Raw genomic sequence first — 24,319 nt, 5'->3', positions numbered from 1 at the left:
AAATAAAATCTTAAAAATAAAAAAGACACCAAGAGTTCATGTACATGGAGAAAAGCCCATGTGAAGAAGCAGGGAGAAGGTGGTCATCTGCAAGATAGGGAGAGAGGACTCTGGAGAAACCAATCCTGCTGACAACTTGATCTCACACTTCCAGCCTCCAGAACTGTGAGGAAAAAACATTCATTGTTTAAGTCACCCAGTCTGTGGCGTTTTGCTATGGCAGCCCTAAGAAACTAAAACACTCAACCATTTCCTAAACAGGTCCTCTCTGGAGAGGCTATAGTGAACTAGTCCATCACTCCCAGCAAAAGTGGAACCCACTGTTGCTGTCCTTTCTTTCCTAAATATAAGGGAAAACCTTGGGTGACTCAGCTTCTGAGGCAAGGAGCAGCATGAGAGGAAAGAGTCAAAAATTAAAAACTCAAATCCACAAAGAAGACAGCTCAAAAACTAGAAAGAAATCTTATTTTTAAAACCATCTAATGAAAACATTTAGAGAGATTCAAAACAATATCACATCAAGAAAACAAGAAGAGATTATGAAGAAAGAGCAACTGGAGAATAAAGATGCTTTTAAGGATTGAAAAATTACTGACAAAATGAAATAAATTATTAAGGATGGAAAATAAACTTTGATAAAGAGGCAAACTATGAGGGCAAAAAAAGAGAATTAAGGAGAAAGAACAAAGCAAGAAAACAAAAAAAATGGAGAGAAAGAAATAATAAAGGAAGAGCATTTCCAAGAGTTGAATAAGGACCCACATTTTGATCGAAAGAACCCATAGTGAATGAAAAAGATATTCCAGTGAAATGTCAACATGTCAAGAGAATAGAAAGCCCCAAAAGTTTCCAAAGAGACAAAACTAGTCAGCTAGTTTTGGGAATAGGGATTGGTCAGGTTTCAGACTGCTGTTTAGCAGCAACTCTGGACATAATACTTTCTCAGTTATGAGAAAAAAATAATTTTGAACATGGAGTTCTTTTTCTTTTTAAGATTTTATTTATTCACTCATGAGAGACACACAGAGAGAGGCAGAGACATAGGCAAAGGGAGAAGCAGGCTCCCCAAGGGAGCCTGATGTGGAATTCAATCCCAGGACCCCAGGATCACGACCTGAGCCAAAGCAGACGTTCAACCACTGAGCCACCCAGGCATCCCTGGAATTTTTTTTTAAGTTTTATTTATTTAAGTAATCTTTATACCCAACATGGGGCTTGAACTCACAACCCTAAGAGTTGCATGCTCTTCCAACAGAGTCAACCAGCTGGCCCTTGAACCTAGAATTCTATACCCAAACATCTATCCAGTAAGAGACCAAAGCAAAAAACTTTCTCCAAACAGGCAAGTTCTCAGAAAATTTAACTGCTATGTGCTCCCTCTCATAGGAAGCTATCTGAAGATGCATAAATAAATAAATAGGGGGAAATGGGATCCCAGAGAATGGTGGATTTTAACTCAGGAGAGCAGTGAATGCAAGACATGGCAATGCCAAAAAGGAAACTAGTTGAGCTCAGAGCAGAAAGATGGAAGAGTTTACAACAGAAGCATCTGGGAAAATGGAAGACTTTAGTTAAGATTTTTTTTTAAATAAGAATATGATAAAGACATATCATGCAAGGGATACTAAAAAGAAAACCACACACACAGAAAACACAATAACAACCCACAAACAAAAGCAAATAAAAAACCTAAGTCAGAAATTCTGAGAGGGGAAGGAAAGAAATGGTTGTACAGGAAAATTATGGCCCAAAATGGAAGGAAACCAAAATTCCAAAATTTAAGATAGCTGTGTTTCAATCCATGGCAAATCCCAATGATTTTTAAAATTACAGAACACTTCTGTTTATCTAGTTTTATACTAGTTCTCATAATTCCTCCACATTCCCCATACCTCGTAGTTACTACATATGCTGATGGATAGAAACTGGTTTTAGGGATCCCTGGGTGGCGCAGCGGTTTGGCGCCTGCCTTTGGCCCAGGGCGCGATCCTGGAGACCCGGGATCGAATCCCACGTCGGGCTCCCGGTGCATGGAGCCTGCTTCTCCCTCTGCCTGTGTCTCTGCCTCTCTCTCTCTCTGTGACTATCATAAATAAATAAAAATTTAAAAAAAAAAAAAAAAAAGAAACTGGTTTTAAAAACACATATGGGGGGCACTTGGTAGCTCAGTCAGTTGAGTGAGCAACTCTTGATTTCGGCTCAGGTTATGATCTTGAGGTCCTGGAATCGAGCACCTCATCTGGCTCTGTACTCAGAGGGGAACCTGCTTCAGGATTCTCTCTCCCTCTGCAACACCCCCCACCCCACCCCACACACACACTCATTCTCTCTCTCTCAAATAAATAGTAAATCTTTTTTTAAAATGTACGGAAATTCATTGTGTTTGGGCACCTTTGAGAATCTTCTAGTACCACAAAGAATATTTGTGCTCTTTGATCTGGGTGCTGGTTACACAGTATTTGGTTTATGAAAACTCATTAATCAGTACCCATAAAATGTATGCTTATCTCACATATGATTGTTTTTATTCTTTTTGTTTAAGTGTGCCAGACAAAAGATGAAGTGTGGAGGTAGGGCAAGGAGAATGGTGAAGGGTTCTGATATCTTTATCTTACCAAATGAGGAGCTAAGAGAGTATGTCAGGTTGATAGAAAAGAAATAAAGTCCCAAATATTTAAATTTACCAAGGCAACCAATAGACAAAATAACAGTAATACTGGGACAATTACACACTGAGAAGGGAAGGTAGAGTGAGTGAGAGCCTTGTGTTTCACAGCATGACTCCGTAGATGTCCTCTAAGGTAGCATTAATCAGCTGAAGAACTGAAATCATTAGTGATTAAATGAATTTTTTTAAGTTTATTTATTTAGGTAACGTCTACATGCAATATGGGGCTCAAACTCATGACCCTGAGATCAAGAGTTGCATGCTGTACCAACTGAGCCAGCCAGGCACCCTTTTAAGTCACTGGTGATTAAAGGGGTTGCTTCTGGGGGACCTGGGTGGGTCAGTCCATTAAGCATCTGCCTTCAGCTCAGGTCATGGTCTCAGAGTCCTGGGATCGAGCCCTGCATTGGGCTCCCTGCTCAACGGGGAGTCCACTTCTCCCTCACCCTCTCTCTGTGTGCTTGGATGCTTTCTCTCTCTCTCTCTCTCTCTCTCTCTCTCAGATCTTTCCAATAAGTAAATAAAATCTTTTTTTTTTTTTTTAAAGGGATTGCTTCTGACCTGGGCAGGAGTAGAGATGAAGACTATTGTCATTGGTATTCTGAGCTATTCAATTTATTATCACACGCAAAATATTATTTTAATAATATAAAACTTTAAAACTATGCAATAAATCAGCACTAAATTGTACAATGCAATCCATAAGGGCTGAAATGGAGCTGAGCAGAGAATTTGATGTTTCATGGCTGGAGCAACTCTTTGCCCCTCCTTCTAATATCACCAAGACCCACTGAAGTTTTAAAGGACCCTCTAACTCTTAAAAGATCTTGGAACATAGGCTGTAAGAAGCATCAATAGCTTTTAAGGGTGCTAGGAGAGTCTCAAAGATGCTCCAAATGAAATTCTTATTATTTTATGGTGTTTTTTTAGTTTATTTATTTTTAGTCATCTCTACACCCAATGTGGGGATTAAACTCACAACCCTGAGACCAAGAGTTGCATATTCTTCCAACTGAGCCACCCAGGTGCCCCATATTACTTTGTATTTTAAAAAGCAGTTTAGGGCAGCCCGGGTTGGCTCAGTGGTTTAGTGCCGCCTTCAGCCAGAGCGTGATCCTGGGCACCTGAGATTGAGTCCCACGTCGGGCTCCCTGCATGGAGCCTGCTTCTCCTTCTGCCTGTGTCTCTCATGAATAAATAAATAAAATCTTTAAAAAATAAAATAAATAAAAAGCAGTTTATACCCATTGGCATTTGTAGGATCTATAAGTGAGGAGTATATGGGGGGAGTATGGAAATATACATAAAACTCAATAAACAATAGGATGTTGTAATCTCAAAATTATTGGAGTTTGCCATGGAATTGAACATAGCTACTTTAAATTCAGATCAGTTTCATAACCTGGACAAAATGCACAGCTAGGGGATGATTATCAATTCACACATGTTCATACATTTCACTCCATAAAATCTACGCTGAGTATTAGCATCTCAGTCCAGACCCTCAGGGATGCTTTTGGATAGTAGACTGATTTGTGAATCCACATGACATTTTATATGGACCTTCTTCATAAAAAATATAAAGCATTTTGCATTCAATTTAAGAGGCTCCTGGGTCACCCTTGAGGCTCCTCCAGGGAAAGATCCATGAAATCTTGCTCTAGGTCTTAGAGTTGAAGTACTGAGGACCACCATGTTTCTAGTACTTCACAGGCCCCAGGGCAAGAGGGATTTCTTGGGAAGCTAGTAGCAAGGAGAGTTCTCTTGCAGAAAGCCCTGGTCACTGAGCTGTTCCCAGTAGAAGCCAGCAGAACTAGTTGAGCACCTCCTGTAAACAACAGGTGAAGAAATGGAGGGCCAGAGTGGGGAAGTAAGCTTACTTCCTCATCCATTCAAGATTACAACAGCAATAATCTCAACAGGCGGCCTACAGAGTGGGAGTCACTTTACAGATGCACCTTGATTGTCTTTCCAATAACAATCAGTCCTGGTCTGGCATGATCGTCCCTAGTGTCCAGAGTCAGAGAGGGTGAGTGACTTGTCAAAGTCACACAGCAGGAAGTAGCTCAGCTGGGGTGGAACCCATTCTGGTTAACTTCAGAGCAAATGGCTAAAGGTTGAGGGGACTATAAAGATGGTTAAGATACTGTTTTGCTCTCATAAAGCTCTTGGTCTATTGGTAGGAATAATGCATATATACAAATTAAAATATTTGTTGGAGGTTCACTGCATGGCTGGTCTGGAGGAGTGGGCCCTGGGAGTGGGCCTTGCGTCCTGAATGCATCCTGCCCAATTTTTCATTCTCTTTGGCTCAGATAATGGTTCTGCTGCTGTGTGCTCTCAGGCTGTGGCTTGGGAGAGCATGTGTCCTGGTTTCCTTAACCCTCCACCAACTGAGGCCCTGGGTGATTCCTGCCGGGAGGGAGGGTGCCCTGTTCTCCACTTTGCTGTCCCAAGTAGGAAGCAGTCTGTGGTGAGCTGCCTCTGCCTGGCCACTGAGGAGGAAGTGAGGGCCCTATGGGAGGACAGGGCGCCTGCCTGGGGATCTATGTAGGGTGCAAGGATCCACTTTGGGCTTCAATGGGCCTGCCACCAGTTACTGATCAGACCAATGGTTCCTGCTACAGCCCTGAGCATGTCACTCCTCCCTTGGCCCCAAAGGTTCACTGACCCCTCCAGCCCCGACTCCCTCTCAACGGTCGTGCTTGCCTGGATGCCACACACTGTTGCCTCCCCCTGTTTTGTCCACACAGTTCCTCCTGTCTGGAAGGCCCTTGCTGTCCTGTCCACCTGAAGAACATACCCATCCTTCACACAGCTGCACAAGCTCTGGTGTTTTCGTGAGGCTCTCTGTGCTGCCTGCAAGCCTAACTTTGAGCCCAGTGGTTTCCAGGGCCGACCGTTGCCAGCTGCTCTCGAAACTTCTGCCCCTTGCCTCTCACTTGTTATTCTCCATCCTTGGATGTCAGGGACCTGGATTTACTCATTCTAGGTGCACATCCTTGGAGTAAGGCATGCTGCCCAGTCAGCACTCAAACAAAAAACAAAAACAAACTCCCCCTAAAAAAACAAAACCAAAAATAATTTTTAAAAAGCCCAGCTCCCCACCCCCAAAAAAAAAAAAACAGCCTAAAAATTAGCAATTGAGAAAAGCAGGCAAAACTAAAAAAGGAAAAAAAAAAGTGTCCAGCTCACATAGAGCTATTTATGAGCGAGAAGGAAGGGATCATGACTTGACTGAGACAGAGAAGGAAAAAACCCTACAGATTTGGTGCTGAGCCCCTGAGCCACTTCTGATGACTATCTTATTGATTATTGTGTCCACGCTATCAAATGAAACTGTCCCTGGTATGCATTAGTTAACTTTACTGTCCCCATATGATCTGAATACCAGTTGCCCTGCTGAAATTGAAATGAGCAGCTGCCTTGGAGAACAATTGCCATTTCTGGCCCAGTTTGAGAGTTTGTTAGCTAGGAAAGAAAATGGAGCTTCAAGTTCAGTCTCTCAGGTCCAGAAATTTTCTACAATCCCACAAAATGAATGCATGCCCCTCCTATGCTGTCCTTCTATGTCCCTGGGCCCCACATCACTACTCACACACTCTAGGAGTTGCTAGATCAATATTGTCCAGTTCCTCACTTTGGAGATAAGGAAACCAAGACCCAGAGGGAGTTGACTTGCCCAAGTCACACTGTTGGTGACAAAGTTCAGACTAGAACCCAAGGTCACACAGGTTGTGACAGAGTTCAGGCTAGAGTCCAAGGTCACACAGAGTTCAGACTAGAACCCAGATCTCCTGTCTCACTATCCAGTGCCGCATTCCATTCACCATGTTTCTAGGAGCAGCTCTTCCCTTGGGGACATGGCAATTTTGTGCTTAGCCACAGGTAAGTGGCGTAGGTTGTCCTCAAGGGGACAGAGGGGCCCTCCAAGGAAGACCTCTTGCTAATGGTGGAGGAGGAAGGAAGTTTGAAGTTGTAAGAATTGCTACAATCCCTGGTTTCCACAAGTGAAACCTGATGGGGGCTGAGCCCTGCCCTAGAGCAGTATCCTGAGGGTAGGAGCTGGCAAGACTTGTCCTAACCTAGCCCACATGACCTTTGCAGGCTCATCTTCCCCGTACCAGTCCTGACAGCTCAAACTCCAGCCACATCTGGTGCCTCACCTGTCCTGGCCATTCCCTGCCCTTTTACCCAGTGCACCTTTGCATTCAGGCTGCTTTCTCAGCCTGAGCTAGCTTTTCCAACAATTGCAAGCCCAGCTCACCTTCTGGGTCCACCTCAAAGACCACTTCCTCTGAGAAGTCCTCCCTGATTCCCCTCCTTGCTGTGTCTCACACAGTCGGCTCACTCTGGTTAGGCATGTCTTGGTCATTTCTATCTGGATATGTGTCCCTCTTCTCTTTACCCAGTGGGCTTGAGGGCAGAGGTCCTATCTTGTTGATACCGTGTCCTCCACAGCAATCAGGAAGCCTCAGGTGATAGGAGGTGCTTCATCATGTCCCTGTGAACAAGAAATAAGGTTTCCCAGAACGGTCTCCAAGGTCCCGACAGCACCTCCAGGTCAAAGTTCCAGGTCTGCTGTTGCTTCCAAAAGCACCAATCATCTGTTGTGCGGAGCTCACACCCCGTTGATTCCCTACTTTCCCCACTTCTCATCTGACTGTTTTGGCCTAACTATCATCTTGGCAACTTCCACCGTCTCCAGGCCAGGGTCCATCCCCTCCGTCTCTTGAGCCACTGACCTTACCTCACCAGATGTTTACTTTGCCTCCGACTCAAGGAGTCTGAACATTGCTTTTGCAACACAAGCCCCAGGCACCTTGTGTGACGTGGGCATGCTACCTCACCTCCCCAAGCCTCGCTGTTCCTTGCAGGTGAGGGTCATGTGACTACTGGGGCTGCTGTGAAGATCAGATGAGCTATGGCGTGAGATGGGCCGAGTGTGGTGATCTGACACACAGGAAGTATTCACTGAATGCTTACAGAAACAGAAAGAGGGAATAGACCTGGCTTTAGTGGCTTGCTTCTCCATTTTGCCAGAACCTGCTCCTGGACCTGTTCTCCCCATTTCTCTGTTTGGTAAGTCCTGCTTGGCCACTCTTGCAGCTGTCCCCTCACCGCCATCACTCATCTGACCAGTCATGCCCCTCAGAAAACCAAGACCCAGGGAGGGTAGGCTGCTGGCAGGATCACAAATCCAAGGTCATCTGCCTTCTTTGTCCAGATTGAGGGTAAAATCCGTAGACGTGACAAACCTACACAGTGTTATTTATTTTCTTTTTAAAGATGTGTCACAAATGAGAAGGTTCTGAAGGCGTGGAGCAGGTCTTGCTTTCTGGAAGCCCTCATGTGTGCCAGGCTTGGAGGGATCCCTGTCATAAGGGAGATGGTAAAGTTGAGGATGCCCCCAGCAAAGGAGCGTTCACAGGCACCACTGGGGCTCTGCTCTCTGGCCCGCCTCCCCAGAGCTCCTTTCTGGCCCTCTCACTAATCATGACCATTTCCAAGGGGAAAATGACAACAGAGTCTTGGCAACGCACTGGAGGCTGGCCTGGGGCCTCACCCCCCCCACCCCTAGGACCTATCACCTCCTCCCTGAGTCTCCCACCTGGAGGGTAACTCCCCCGACAGCTGCAAGCAGGAGCCCTGGGCAAGCCTCCGATCCTCAGTGGCACCATTTGGAGACAGCAAAGGGAATTAGGTCTCTTAAAACCATCTGTTTAAGTGGCTCTAAATTAAGTCCCACTGTGTGATCTCCGTTTCCTTACATCCTGGTTGTTAACGAGAGGTCCCACTGGGCAAATGAGAATGTTTTTGAAGAGCCAGCAGAAAGGAGTTAGTCTTGATAACCAGGCACGCCAGGAAGGGCGAGCTAGGAGGAAGAAGGGGTGGAGGAGGTCAAGGTCCGGACTGTTTACACACAGCGGATTTCTGAGGGCTCATGAACAGTTGACTGTGCCTCTTCCTCCTTCTCCCTTTATATTCTATCTGGGGTTTCAAGTGGATGAAACTGGGGCCTTGGCCTTGGGTGACTTTCACAGCCAGATGACCTTGACAGCTGATTTGTGCAGAACTTCTCATCCGTGTCTTTGTAATCACTTAGTTTACTATCGTCTTGCTGCTTCCCCGGATCAGTTAGAGTCCAGAAATGGCTCTAGATCTTTCAGCAGAGGGAATTTAATACCAGCAATTGATTACACAGAAAATGGAAGAAATGAGAAACTAAACGCAGGCATTAGCAACAGCAGGAAGCCTCTTACCCCAAGACTGAAGATGCTGGTGGGCAGAAGCTAGCCCAGAGCAAGGGCTGCCTGTGGGAGCAGGCTACCGGGAGATGAAAGCTGTCCTGCAGGCGTTGGAGCCACAGAAGGGCTGTCCTCCAACAGGTGGAACCATGAGGAGACACAGCCACTGCTGAAGGTGCCCTGAAGGCAGAAAGGTGGAGAGAAATCCCCCTATCCTCCTGGCCTCCGGTCTTCACCAGCTTCTCCCATTGGAAAGCACTGAGTAGGAGTGAGGGAGCTACACTGGCAGTCGGGGGGCTAGATCCCTATTTGAAGCCATCCAGTAGTTTGTCCCATAGTGTGACACCATGCCGGATACGGGGGCTGAGGAAGGTGGCAAGCATCAAGGAACAGTTTATTAGGGAGTGAGTTAGAAAGTGTGTTTCTTTTTCTCTAAACATCTGATGGCATTACCGAAAAGGTCTCTATTTGGTGCTAACAGGTCTTTAACTTTCAACACGTGCCAATCTCTTTTTTTAAACCTCAAGAGATAGTGACCTCAGGTTTAAGCCTTTGGCTGCTGTCATAGACGCTGTTGGCTGGCTCAGGCCTCTTCTAACCCGTCTATTTTTTTTTTAATCTTATTTATTAAGGAGAGGCACAGACAGACAGAGAGAGAGAGGCAGAGACACAGGCAGAGGGAGAAGCAGGTTCCATGCAGGGAGCCCGATGTGGGACTCGATCCCGAGTCTCCAGGATCAGGCCCTGGGCTGAAGGCGGCGCTAAACCTCTGAGCCACCTGGGCTGCCCTCTCTAACCAGTCTATACACTCACTTCCCAGCTACCGTGAGTGCGGGCTGCTAACAGTTCACACCTGCAGCCTTCTCTAGGGCATTGGCTCACCTGGGAATAGGCAGGAGTGGCTACCATCGCCCCCGGGGCCGTCTGCAGGCAATGACTTACTAACGTAGGAGATAGGAGTGCTCGTGCCAAGATGGTGCAAGTCTATGGTACCATTCATCCTCCAGAGCTCCCCGACGAAGCAGGTTGAGGATGGCCTGAAGTTGAGCCCACGTCTTTGCTTAGCCTCTGTTTCCCTCCCCTGGTGCCAAGAGCCCTCCCTCAATAAATCACTCATGGAAAATATCCTCATCGTTGACTTTAATCGTAGGGAATCTAACACAGCAGGCAATAGGATCTAGCTAGAATTTGGTGACTTTCTGTTTTCCTTTTAAATATTTTTACCTGGTTGGTTTATGGTAGACTCTAAAGGTTTTCCATTTATGGGTAAGACAAAGTTTCGTTTTAAAGTCATTTTCATGTAACAGATTTAATTTAAAGAAAAATGCTAAATAAAGTACAGGTTGTATCCAAATATTCACAGCGGCTTCATTCATAGCCCTAGACTAGAAGCCACCAAAATGCCCTCACCTTGTAAGGTGATAAGCAAATTAAGGTAAATCCATATTTGGCAATAAAAAGGAAGGAACTATTGATACATAAAACAATATGAATGAACCTCAAAAGCCTTATGTTAAGATACTGTCTCAAAAATCTGGGCACTGCATGATTCCCCTTGTAAGAAACTTTGTCAAGGGAGAATTGTGGAGACTGAGATCAGCTGGTGGTCGCCAGGGCTCAGGAGTGAGGGGACTTCGAGTGATGAAACATTCTACACATGATTGTAGTGGTGGTTACACACTGCGTGTATTTATCAAAACAGACCTCCAGTTCTGGAATGGACAAACCATGGGATTGAAAGGTACACACAGGGAATACGGTCTGGTGTTGGTAGAGTGTCATATGGTGACAGATGGCAGCTACACTTGTGGTGAGCATGGCATGACATACAGACTTGTCCAATCACACTGTTGTACACTTGAAACTAGGGTAACGTATGTCAGCTGAACTTCAATTAAAAATAAAAGAATGGGGCACCTGGGTGGCTCAGTGGTTGAGTATCTGCTTAGGCTCAGGGTGTGATCCCAGGGTTCTGGGATCGAGTCCCACACTAGGTTCCCCGCAGGGAGCCTGCTTCTCCCTCTGCCTGTGTCTCTGCCTCTCTCTGTGTCTCTCATGAATAAATGAATAAAATCTTAAAAAAAAAATAAAAAAAAGAGGACTTAAGAGAAACTCAAAGGCATAATAGGGCAAGAGTTGCTATTTTTGACAACAAATTGCACGGATCATGAGTAAGCTAAATAGAGAAGAAAAGAATATAAATAAAATTAAATTGAAAAACAAGGAGGCTATATGCTTCAAACAGGTGAACTCTAATGTAAATTATACCTTAATAAAGCTGATTTGTAAGAAATGGTACAGACTCCACGTGGCACAGGAGAAAGTGTGACAGTGATGGAGGGGAGTGGAAGGGGGAGGGGATGACAGTTTGTCAGGGGACTATCCAAGTCTTCACCGAGTCACTCCCTGGGAGGTGGACAAGTTGAGGAGGTTCTGTTGGGTTGGGGAAGAGTAGAGGAGGTGGTGGGAGCCACTCAGACTTGGCTGTGACTAGCTGAATGTGGCTCCCTGACCCACAGCCTCAGGCTTGATGCTTGTGCAGATGCAAACAGCTGGGGGAGAGTGGTGAGTGGCAGCCACGGACTCCTTTCTCTCCTCTCCATGAACAGGTGGAGTAGAAAGCGAGAACGCAAGGAAGGGCCCTGCCTCTGCATATCCACACTTTTCCTGATCTTTTTAGAATTTTTTTCTTTTTTTCCTTAAAGCAAATATCCCTGGCAAGAGAGGAAGGAGAAGGAGGAAGAAAGAGGTTCTTGAGCAAGGGGTGGTGGCAAAGAAAGATCTCCCCCTGCTCAGCCTTGACATGAGGTGGAAAACAAGAAGAGTGATTGTCCATGAATATGAACTCTTGAGCGACCTCTGTGGAGAGCTGGATGGACAATGCCAAAGCCCTTAAGGGTCACTCAGGCAGGAGTGTCTGCTCTCAGCCTTGGTTTTTCAACTCCAAGCTGCTTATGGATGGGCTCTGCTCTGTCTCCCTTTTCTGTCTCTGACTCTCTTTGATGGAGGCACAAGCTGAGCAGAGGGAGGATGGTTTTATTTTAGCAGAGGAACCTGCTCCAAGTCTCATAAATGTTGACTTTGTATGAAGTCGGCTTGTCCAAACATCATCCATCACCCTGAGCCATATTTCATCAAATTAAATGGCTACTTTTTGCAAAGAGGTGCTCGTACTAATATTTACCTTGCATCTTGTAAAATCATATGGAAATCGAATAATGATGTTGGAAATAGAAAAAGCGAATCCCAGAGAGAATATAGCTGAGTTAGTTGTGCTTTCCCGAGTGGCCTGTCTAGGCCGCTGAACCTCCTCCTCCACGCTGGTCCCCATTCCTCATCCTGGGTAGCCCCAGCCCCTGCAGACTTCATAGCCTGCTTGGGTGCTCACATGGACAATTTCTTAGATTTAGACTCAGTCCCCCTTTCCTCTCCATGGGTTTTTTTGCTTTGTTTTGTTTTTTACCTGCTAAGAAATTCAAGAAAAGTGAGTGAACAGTTATGTAGTTACAGAAAATCTGTTACCAGCAAACATTAATGGAGGATAATGAGAAAAATTACTTTGGTCACTAAGTGGTATGCATATTGTTAATAACTTCATTCATTAATTTACCTGTCAAATGTTTATAGAGCATTATGCTATACACGATACTTATACACTGTGACAGATTATACTTGACCAGGTAGGCATCCACGCTGGATAGAGCAATTGACCATATTTGTATATATTCTATGAATATTATTGAGTGCTTACCTTGAGCCAACCACTGAAGCAGGCCCCAGACAGGGAAGTGCCCTAAAATGTTATTTTATAGGAGGTGATGATAAAGGCTTCTTTTACTCCATTGTTCCTTCCTGTGTTAATTCACTCCACATTTACTCCTTGCAACCATCACCACACATGGTTACGACATTGTTTTTTTCTTATGATGAGAATTTTTAAGGTCTATTCTCTTAGTAACTTTCCAATATGCAATACAATGTTATTAACTATAGTTACCAGCTGTACATCACATTCCCATGACTTATTTATTTTCTAACTGGAAGTTTGTGCCTTCTGACCTCCTTTACTCCTTTTACCCACACGCCCCCCCCTTCCCGCATCTGGCAACTTACTAATCAGTTCTCTATCTATGTGTATGAGCTTGAGCTTTTGTTTTGTTTTTAGATTTCACATAAAAGTAAGATCATACAGTATTTCTCCTCTAACTTTTTTACTTAGCATAATGCTCTCAAGCTCCACCCATGTTGTTACAAACCATAAGTTTTCTCTGAAAACTTATACATATATTTTTTTTTCTTTATACATTCATCTATCAATAGACACTTAGCACTTAGGTTGTTTCCATGTCTCAGCTTTGTGTAAATAATGCTGCAATGTACATGGGATACAGATATCTTTTTGAGGTAGTGTTTTTGTTTTCTTTGGATAAATACTCAGAAGTGGAATTGCTGGATCATACGGTTTTTCTATTTTTAATTTTTTGAGGAAACTCTGTAGTGGCTGCAGCAATTTACATTCCCACCAACAATGGACAAGTGTTCCCTTTTCTCTGTATCCTCAGCAACATTTTTTTTTTTTTATAATAACCATTCTAACAGATGCAAGGTGATACCTCATTGTGGTTTTCAATCATTTTCCCTGATAATTAGAGATGTTGAGGATCTGTTCATGTACCTCTTGGTCATCTGGATGTCTTCTTTGGAAAAAAAAAGTGTATTTAAATCTTCTGCTCATTTTTTAATTGATTAGTTTTTGCTATTGAGTTATGTGAGTTCTTTATATATTTTAGATATTAATCCCCTATTGGATATATGATTTGAAAATATTTTCTTTCATTCAGTAGGTTGCCTTTTCATTTTGCTAATGATTTCCTTTGCTGTGGTACATTTATTCCGGAAAGTTCTCTACTGGACACTAAGATGCAGGTATGAGATATTTTCCTGCCCTTGAGGAGCTCACAGCCTGGACACACCCCCAAATCCCTTCCAGACCCTGTTACCATGAACTGGCTCAACCACCCACCCACCAAGAGGGAAGGGAGGCACACATGGCAGTGTGAAACAGCAGCCAAGAAGTTGGAGCAATTGACCTGTCGGTTGCTCAGTGACCAGCCTGGACTCTGGCCCTGGGGACTTCGGAGGAGGTTGACTTCTCCCAGGGGCACCATGTACTTCCCCTTTGCTCACCTTCATCCACTTGCAATTAGCTGTGCAAAGACAGCAATGTGACAGGGTGTTTTTCAGAACAGGGTCTGATACATAGTAGGTGCTCAATAGCACAATATTGGTCAGGCCAATATTTGTGGCCTGACCTCCTCTGCCAGCGTCACAGAGCAATGAAGTCTTCTTGTAGGGCCTGTGAGGCGGGGTTTCAGAGGAAGTCTGAGGTGCCTTGGTGAGTAGGTATGAGGAGTGACTGGTCTTTAGAAAAGTGCCACACAATAAATGCTCAAAAGAAACACAAGCGATGATGATGGTGATGGTGATGAGTCTGAGTGTTTAAGAAGCTGGGCTGTCTGAAGAAGGCAGAGAGAAGCTGGAGACGCTGGACTCCGGAGGATATATCCATCCCTGGAATGCCAAGGGATGCTTCTGATGCGTGGACAAAGATGTTTCTCTGCTGCTCACCTTGGCCAAGCGTCCCATCCTGGCAGTCCACACTGCAGGATTATCCAGGAGCCTGGATAGGGGGGAGTGGGGACTCTCAGGCCCTAGGGCTGCCAATGGGGCAGAGCTGTGGCATCCACCAGGGTGCTCCTGGTTCCCTCTCTGTTGGGGGCCATGGCTCTCCAGTTGCTTCCCTTCGCCTATGTTGGGGGGTGGGGGTGGGGCTCCATTTACCCTCCAAGGCACATAAAGGAAGGGGCTCCTTGTTTTGCAGGATGAGGGGGAATTGCTATGCTGCTGTTTATAGTTGAGATGATGTCATGTGGCCTAACTTCTCGAGCATTTCCCTTTCTCACTTCCTCCCTGAGCATTGTCTTCCTTTAGTTTAAAATCTTGACTCTCTGATGCCAGTTTGCCCCTAAGCTTTCAGAGGCACAGGGAAATAATAATTTGGTCACATAACAACTTGGGCCATATTTTATTGAGGCCTGACTGTGTGACCGACACAGGGCTAAGCACCTCTCCTTATTCACTCATCTGATCCTCACAGTGGTTCCCGGAGGCAGGTGCTATTGGCATTCCCAGGGTGCAGATGAGGGAACCGAGGCTCAGAGTGTGCAAATCACCCCTCCAAAGTTATCAGGTGCGAAGTGTCCGAAACAGAACCCAATCTCTTAACTGTGATCTCTTAAATCTCCAAGAAAGGCAGCTCCTGTCTCTGGAATTTGCGTTGAAAGAAGAGTCAGGAGGACAAAAAAATGGCTACTTTGGGGGTGACAGCTAATTAGAGGGTAGGATGTTCATTGGTGGCTGGAGGAAATGTTTTTTAATGTGAAAACTGGGCGGGAAACATCACTTCATTTTTCGCAATGACTACACGCAAGACAGCCTTTTCCCATTTGTAACCTATTATCCCAGCACAGAAACCAGATCGTGGCCAAGAAAACATCTCTGGGCACTGGACTGAATGCCGGAGGGACAAGGGGGAGACCCGCCAGTTCCTGTCTCCCAGTTGCCCCAACAGGTTGGCTGTGCCCACGCCCATGGTCTGTCGCCTGTGGTCGTCACCTGTGCTCTGTCTTCCATGCCCCAAGGTCACGGCAGAGCAGCTTGAGGGCAGCAAGGCCTCGTGCACAGAGCACAGAACCTTCCAGAGAGCGCACTGGGCAAGGACGGCCACAGAGCCGGAGAGGTTTGGGTTGGCTGATGAGTTTTGTTTTGTTTTAATAATTAGGGAGGGAACCAGTATCTGGCACAGAACAACCCAAAGAGGATCCCAGGGCCCCAAGAGAGAAGAATCCAGACCCACCTGTGGCTGCTCTTGCCCTCGGCAGGCAGCTAAGCCCAGACTTGCTGGATGCTGCCGGGAGAGGAAGCGATGAAGAGCTGAGGAAATAAATATCCTTTTCCTGGCTGTGGAGTTCCAAAAGCCTGCACCTCCGGACAACAGAAAGGAGGAGCTGGCTAAGGCGGAGGGGGTACAGGAGGAGTAAGACCAATGCCCCTCCCCCGAGGTGGCTGCGGGAGGGGAGAGAGCGGAGGGGAAGCCCTACAGTAGAGGGTGGTGGGCCCTAGACACCCTCCCACCAGACTGCTGAGCTAACAACCAGAGCGCCCAGTGCCACTGCCCAGGAAGCACTGTGGGGACACGGCAAAACCCCAAGAAAAGGCGGCGGCCACGGGCAGCTTCCAAGAGTGGGGAGCACGGAGATGAAGCTAGGGGTGCCACCACTAACAGAGACCCCATACCTAGACCACTGACAAGGCGTGTCCCCCAGACAGACAGGATTGTGGGCCTTCACTAATGGGTCCTCGATCGATTCCCCCGAATTTAGGGGCAACCCCCTAAGTTGCCTGACATGACATTTCTGCTACCTAGCAAAATAAGGGCACAGAACAAAATTAAATTGAGTTATAAAAGACTAAGTCCCATTTGACTCCAGTAGGGAATCCCCTAAGACCCCCCAATTTTGCGAACTGAGAGCATGGCGGGCTACATCATGTGTAGAGAACACAGAGTGTGGGCACCATGGTTCTCAGCAAAACTTGCTGTTTCTGTAGTTTTGTGAAGGTGTCTGGGAAATGGCCTACATACCAAGGGTCTTTTGTCACTTTGGGGAATCCAGTCCCTCCTCTGGGGTCTGGGGAAGGCCTGCTTCCATCCCAAGTTGCTTCTGAAAGGCGATTCCTTGTTCCCCTGCAGTGTGCCCCACCAGCAGCTGGCCCCCGACTCACCCTCCTGTCTCTGCTCTATTTGGAATTTCAAATCCTAGACAGTAACCGTTTAATGCTGAGGACAGCAACTCAGAGACCGGAATCCATGGATCTTAGCTTGCCCCTCAAGACCTGCTGTTACCTGGTTTCCAGTGATGGCTCCAGCTCCATGGCCTGTCCTGGCCTGTCAGGCAAGACGCTCTGATGGCAACATGTCAAACAGGTGGCTCTCCAGCATGTCCTCCTGTCATGTCTCTGCTCCTGCCCCTCACCCCTCACCCCCACCATCCATCTATCCCCTGGCCATCAGCCCCTGTGTTTTCAAGACTTAGCTCAGACATCACCTCCTTTGTGAAGTTTCCCCAGGGAAAGGTAACCACGCCCTTGTGTATGACCTCACTCTACCAGGTACAGATGGCCACCACTGATGGCTCTTGCACCAGCTCAGTGAATGTATCGGTTTTCACATTATTTCCTTCTATTCCAAAACTTTCAAGTTTTAGGAGGAGAGAAAGAGAGAGAGTGTCGGGGTGGGGGGGGGTGGGGAGTAGAAGAGGGGAAGAGAGAGCAGATAAGTGGAGGAGCCATTGAAGGGGGCACTAACTCTTTGGCTTTGTAAAAGGGTGTTTATGAAACACCAGCTCCTTTACCATCACCATTATTTCGTAAAAGCGAGGTAATGTCAACACAAAACGTGATCAGAGGGTCAGGACTTCAGATTTCAGGATGGTGCTTTGAAGAAGACTCTCAACACCTTCTACATTTAGATTCACATGTTGGCCTTGTATTTCTTATTTGAGACCTTGTATCCTGGAGTGTGAGCCCTAGTGCAGCCTCTGAGCTCACAGCTCCAGCTGCTGGGGTTTCCCTGGCAACCAGAACCTTATGAGTGTCCTTGGCTGTGGCCCAAGGCCCCTGTCTCACCCATCAGACCTCAGTTCTAATTGATGAACTTAACCGACTAGAAGCCATCAATGCTGGGAATCTCATCAGGAGACTCCCTGGGCTGTGAGCCCAGTTTAACAAGGGATTTTCTTGACTGGTAAATCCCATTTGGATTGGGAGCCCTGAGTGAGAGCAGCTCCAGGGCAGGGTCCTTGGATCTGCCTGGTGGCCTCAGCCCCAACACCGCCCCTCCGGGAGGAGGGCTTTGCAACTCCACCCTCCAACCAGGAAAGGCATCTGTGATGTTAGCATGGGCGCAGGTTCTCCATCTAACACCTCCACCCTTCTCTTAGTGTGCTCCCACAATTTGATACAGTTTTCAAGGCCCCCCCTTCCCTTTTTAATGTATTGTAAAAATCCTTTTTACTGATCTGAAATGTGCACATATAAAACTGACCTGTGTGCATTACATGTATAAAAGAAAAGTACTTTATAATAACTTCAAATAGTAGGCTTTTGAACATATAAATGCCCTGGCCCAGCTACAGGAGCAGAACTGATGAGCTAAATGCTTGTTCTTGTGTGGGGAATCATCATAAATGCACTGTTTCCTGATGTGATGTGTGGTGAGTCAAATACCATGCCCAAAGGGTTTGATTTTCTGAAATCCCTTGATGAAGTAATGCACAAAATACAGCTTTCCTTGATTTATATAGAAGTTGCAATCCCAGAAAATATGGTGTAGGTTAAAACTGCAAAAATATTCAGTGTTTATATGTAAACATATAAAATGCATATAAAATAGATTATTAAGGAGAACCATTAACAGCTATGTCATCTACAAAGCTTACTGGAGGGGTGGTTGAAAGTTTGGCCAGAGAAGAGACCATTCAACAATCACTGTGACAAACCAAAACCTACCTCCCACCCCAACAAAAGTTTTCACACCTCATTGAGAGCCACTCATGTATAGTTTGTGGAAGAAACCAGGCGCAGAGAGAGAAAATGATCCACGAACTTGCTAGCAGCCCAGCCTGGCCTGGGCATGCTACCTCCTGACCTCTGCTCGGTGCACCTACTTCCATGGAGGGCTCCAGACTCTGCCCTTTGGCTCAGACTTCCCCGGAGGTGCTTTAAGCAATACTACAGAGGATAAAGGAGGCTCCACACCCCTTGAACCAGAGCCGCTGCGTTCCGCCTTTATCTTTTGGTTAAAAACTTTATTTAATAATTGCTGACAAATTTTGTTCCTTTGCCGTGTGCCAGGCACTGCTCACAAAGACAACCAGCCTATGGGCAAGTGTTAAGGATCTGAAGTGTGTGGGCTTGTCTAAGGCCCTACCTACAGGGCAGGCCTCTCTGATTTGTGTCCAAACCCCTTCCACCAGGCACAGTGCCTCCCTATCCTGTGTGCACACTGGGCTTCTGTGTGAGATTTCCTTGAAAACAGGATTTTACTGTGAAACAGCTGCCCCAGGGAAGCCTGGGTCCTCCATGGGAGAAGTTTGAACAAAATGGATCTTCCACTGTGGAAGTAGCCCCCCGTATCTACAGACTGCAGTCTAGAACCCTCTTTGTCTGTTTGCTTATAAAAAGCACTCAAGCGATCCAGCACTGCAGAAACTCTAGGAAGGAGCGATAAGCAAAATAATAAGAGAAAAACCATCTACAGTCCCTTCTACCTGAACTCAGTAGGTATTAACAGTTTGTGAATAACTTAGCCTATTCCATATGTGAGATGCCACCTTTTAAAATATATATATAAAAAAAATATATATATATATATATTTTTGTTCATTTAAGAGAGACAGGCATCAACAGGGTGGAGGCGCAGAGGGAGAGGGAGAAGAAGACTCCCCACTGAGCAGGGAGCCTGATGGGGGGCTCGATCTCAGGACCTTGAGATCATGACCCGAGCCAAAGGCAGATGCTCAACCCACTGAGCCTCCCAAGTGCCCCAATATGTCACCTTGATTCACAGATTTTATTTCTAATTTATAGGAATTATATTTAATAAAATGTATCATTTTAAACTACTGTTTTATAATTTCCGTGGCTCATTTGATGACATATATGTTTATATATTTATAACAAATTGGGGTAAGGATGCCATGGTTTGCACATGGTTTGGTAAAGCTTGTTTGGCCTAGTGGAGGATGGGCGTGGCTTCTTTCACAGAGCGCCATCAGCACAGTTATTTATTTTATAATGATGACGACTGGCATTGAGCCCCACCTTGCAACTCACTGAGCCTCTCCAGCCCTTCTGTCTTTTAATTCTTACAATCCCTTTGGGAAGTCAGCAATGTTGTCTAATTATCCTCATTTTATTAAGGAGGAAATTCAAGTTCAAAGAGGTTCTGTGATTTGCCAGCTAGGGAGGCACCAAGATCATGAGCTTGTCAGGATCTGGTGTCATCCACGCCACCCTGGCCTCCCCTTTGAGGATTGCTGGGCACAGCCTGCATGCTCCAAGTAAGTGATTTCTCAGCAAAGCCACTGGCCTCTGGCTGTGACCTCTGGCCCCTGTGGAGGGCTAAGGCTGTGGGCAGAGCCCAGGCAGCTGCCAGGGGCCAGGCATTACGCAGAGCTCTGGGGATCCCCTCCTGCCAGCACCTGTGATGCCCGCTGTCTCTTAGCAACCATTGGTGGCATCAACATTGAAGGGGCACAAGAGTAAGCTGAGTTCCATTTCAGGGCTTCTCGGGTCTTTAGAAGGGGTCTGTACTTTCCCTTGCCTTTTGGGTGTCCCCGAGTCCAAGGTCAGCCTTGTAGGGCACAGGCAGGGTCTTGGCAACTCAGCGTCTGCCCCAGTGCCCCAGCCTTGGTGGACCCTGCCCCTGCAACAAGCTCTGGGCTCTGAGAAGCCGAGGGCAGTCTGCTCCTCCCAGGCTTCTTTGCCAGGCGCCAGGGTGTGAGGCGTCAGATCTGGAGCACTCCTGGCATTCTAATCCACCAAGGATTCCAGCAGGTGCCAAGTCTCTGGTATCAGGGGAAATGACCTCAGAGCTTTGGACGTGGCTGGCAGTCTACCGCCTGGACTTAAAGGTCCCCTGGCAGGCACCTGTCACCCTGTCTCGTCCTTCCTCTGCTTCAGACCTTGCACTGGGAGCTGAGGGTCTGGGAAAGAAACAGGCTTCTAGGGTAGAGTGAGGCTCCAGAATTTCAAAACCCCTTTTGTGAGTGTTTGGTTCTCAGAAGTTGGAAAACAGCTTTCCCCTTGGGCCAGTGGAGGTAAAGGGGAGCTGCTGGGTGGGTGTGGATAGCGTGGTTTGGGGAGGCCTGACACTGTCTCACCCCTAAGAACCGATCCCTCTACCTCATGGTGGATGAGAAACCAAGGTAAAGGCACTTTTCACTCTGAACACAATTTCCAGGGCCTTCACCTCTTTCTTTGACTCGACACTGCTGAGGCTGGTGCTGGGGGCAGGGCCCCTGGTACCAGGAGGTGTGTGATGCCAGGACTGTCGAGGAAGCTGCAAGGTGCAAGTGCCATCCTTGGCAGGAATGAGGGGCTTTCAGGCATCCTTTGATTGGCTCTGAAGAACCTGGCATGCTGGGTTCCTGGTCAGGCCCCCTGGCCAATCCTGAAAGAGAAGGGCACCCCAGAAACCCTTTCCTTCCCTGTGGCCACGTGGGTGCCCTGCCCGACGCTGAGGGGAAGCTGCTTGGATCCTCCACAAGCCTGCTGCCTGGGCCTCCTTCAATACTCCAGTGTCTTCCCAAATAATGTTACTTTGTAGAGGTGGCCAGGAAGAGAGAGCCGGGAGAGAGAGTTTGGGAGGGAAGGAGAGAGGGAGGGAGAGAGAGTGTGTTCACTCACCAGGAAGAGCAGGGCAGACCCACCTCTTCCTTTTGAAGATAATCCTTCCTATGACTACTTCAAACTCAGCAGAGCTCAGGGCTCAGAGGGGAACGCTACAGCCAAACCAGTAGAATGCAGCGGGTGTCAGTCAAGCCACCTGTGGACCAGGCTGAGCTTCCCACCTACCACCTTTGGGGATTTGGGCCAAGTTTGGGCCTTTAGTGTTCTCCTCTATAAAATGGGGCTACCGGGCGGCGCCAGGGGGCTCAGCGGTTTAGCGCTGCCTTCAGCCTGGGTCCTGATCCTGGAGACCTGGGATCGAGTCCCGCTCCCTGCATGGAGCCTGCTTCTCCCTCTGCCTGTGTCTCCGCCTCTCTCTCTCTCTGTCTCTCATAAATAAATAAATAAATAAATAAATAAATAAATAGATAGATAAATAAATAAATAAATCTTTTAAAAAATGGGGCTACAATCGTGTCTGCCTTAACAGGTGTGTGTGTGTGTGTGTGTGTGTGTGTGTGTGTGTGTGTGTGATATAATATCCCTGCAGTGACCAACACACAGTCCATCTTCATAAATGGCAGCGGTTACCTGGCCAGGTACGTCACACACATCAGGCCCTCAGGAAATGTCTAAAGAATGAATTAGATGCTTCCTTTTTCTGTCCTCTGAATATTTGTTCTTCACCTAAGAAGCTAGGTGAGGTCAGAAAGCTCTGCTGCTTGGAGACCAGAGGGGCCCATAGCTGGGGGCAGGGGGTAAGGCTGCTGTGTCCTCTCGGGGGCTGCATCTGACCGAGCTGAGTGTGAGGCCTGGGCAGTGAGCAGCTCGTCTCGGAATCCCAGGATAGCTCTTCAGGGAACTGGGCTAATGGGCTTTTCAGTTCCTTGCCCTAATAACGGAATCTCATTTCAAAAATAACTTTCGTTAGTTGTTATTATATAAGTGGTATGTGTTCATTAAAACAAAAGCTCATATTGAATTTATGATTTACCAGCACTTTTCTAACACATCTTAATTGATTAAATTTGCACACAATTTTATGAGGTAAGTACTATCGTTTCCCCCATTTGATAAGTAAATCAAAGCACAGAAGTAAAGAGTCACGTGGCTAAGAAGTAGCAGAGCCTCCTGGCTCCAGAGTCCCTGCTCTTAACCACTATATAATCATGCCTTCTTGCACACATTTGTGAAAATACAGGAAGTGAAAATAAGTTGAAGATAATCTGTAGTCTTAATATCCAGAGATACTTGCTGTGACCTCTAGGAGTATAGCAGGAGCTGACACACACACACAAGATATTAAGACAAACTCCTGTTCAAATTCTGGCTTTACTGTTAATGGGCAGTGTGACCTTGGCTCAGAAAACATGAAAATATTCGTATAATCTTTGCGGTAGGGAACATGCTTCTTGCATTGATACCAAAACCAGGAAACAAAGGAAAAAATGGACAGATGTTACCTGTGCCAATTAAGGGCTTCTGTGTGACATTACAGAGCACAAAACAAACTGGAAGGCCCATGTCAAACTGAGAAGTGAGAATTATTTTGTATGTGATAAAAAATATGGTTAATCTTTGTCATATATGAACAAATCTTTAAAAATTCATAACAGGGGCACCTGGGTGTTTCAGTGGTTGAGCTTCTGCCTTCGGCTTAGGTCGTGATCCTGGGGTTCTGGGATCGAGTCCCACATCAGGGTCCCCGTAGGGAGCCTGCTTCTCCCTCTGCCTGTGTCTCTGCCTCTCTCATGAATAAATAAATAAAATCCTTAAAAAAAATTCATAAGAAATAGACCTCACTAAATATGGGAGATTTCACAATAGAACTACAAATGACCACTAAACCTATATTCAACTTTGCTTACAGTTACAGAAACAGTAAATAAGCTGACAAGCTGTTATTTTCATGCATCAGATTTGGCAAGGATTGGAAAGAGTGACGTAGATAGTGTTGGCCAGGGTGGTGGGGTAAATGCTGACAGCCGCTTTACAGACAAGCTGGTAACATATATCCAAACCCTCATCCACCTGTGCACCTTTTGCCATATTATTTTGACTTCAAATAATCCATCCTACCAAAAAAGAATAGTCAATTGGTGCTATTGGAAAAGATGTATGTGCTAGAATATTCACTGGGAGATTTTTTTTTTTTTGTATAGATGCAAAAAGTTGAAAACAACTTAAATGCCCTTTAAAAGGTAATTTTTTAGGAAAAATCCTGTAAAGCCATAGAACAGATTATTATATAACCGTTCAAGGGGTAAGGTGGATTTATATAAAGGAAAAGTCTATGGTAAATTTAGAAAGCAAATTGCAGTATATGGTCTTATTTTGGACAGCATGATCTCCCCAGTGACCCTAACTTGGATTTGGATTTTGACTGCATGCAACTGGTTTTCTGGTGTTTGCAGGAGTCGAAATATTCAACAGACTCTCTTGTCGATACTGGGAGGTTTTCCTCTGGAGATCTCATGAAAGAGCTGGGAAGTGGCAAGGGGTTTCAAACAAAGGTTAGAGGTACAGCCTACTCAGTAAGAAAAGGGCAACAGCGAGATTTGGGGTTTTTTTTTTTTTGTACATCTGTATTTATACTTATTGAAGACTGGTGTGTGTAAGCTACACTTATTTAAAAATAAACAAATTTAGGACAGCCCGGGTGGCTCAGCAGTTTAGTGCCACCTTAAGCCCAGGATGGGATCCTGGAGACCTGGGATCGAGTCCCAGCATCGGTCTTCCCGCGTGGAGCCTGTTTCTCCCTCTGCCTGTGTCTCTGCCTCTCTCTCTCTCTCTCCTCTCTGTCTCATGAATAAATAAATAAAATCTTTAAAAAATAAACAAATTTATTGAACATAAACACAGAAAATGTGCACCTCAATGAATTTTCACGAAG

The 24,319-nt window shown here is 46.1% G+C and overlaps 1 protein-coding gene across 7 annotated transcripts in view; it reads right to left on the bottom strand.

Moving 5' to 3' along the window:
• The window catches only part of SIAH1 (siah E3 ubiquitin protein ligase 1), a 78,773-nt gene extending 61,741 nt beyond the window's left edge, over nucleotides 1-17,032 (bottom strand). For 2 of the 7 annotated variants that reach the window (XM_025447084.3, XM_025447083.3), the window contains exons 1-3: nucleotides 16,880-17,032; nucleotides 15,833-15,954; nucleotides 6,936-7,172 (exon numbers count right to left, since the gene is read on the bottom strand). The gene's annotated coding sequence lies outside the window, so the exon portion shown is untranslated. Of the gene's footprint in view, nucleotides 1-6,935; nucleotides 7,173-15,832; nucleotides 15,961-16,272; nucleotides 16,399-16,879 lie in introns of all 7 variants that reach the window. The other 5 variants (XM_035714033.2, XM_025447085.3, XM_025447087.3 and 2 more) reach the window with 5 other exon arrangements.
• Nucleotides 17,033-24,319: the final 7,287 nt, after the last annotated feature.

This window comes from Canis lupus, chromosome 2 (genome assembly GCF_003254725.2).
Source record: "Canis lupus dingo isolate Sandy chromosome 2, ASM325472v2, whole genome shotgun sequence".
NCBI lineage: Eukaryota > Metazoa > Chordata > Mammalia > Carnivora > Canidae > Canis > Canis lupus.
This window is presented reverse-complemented; position numbering and strand designations above follow the sequence as displayed.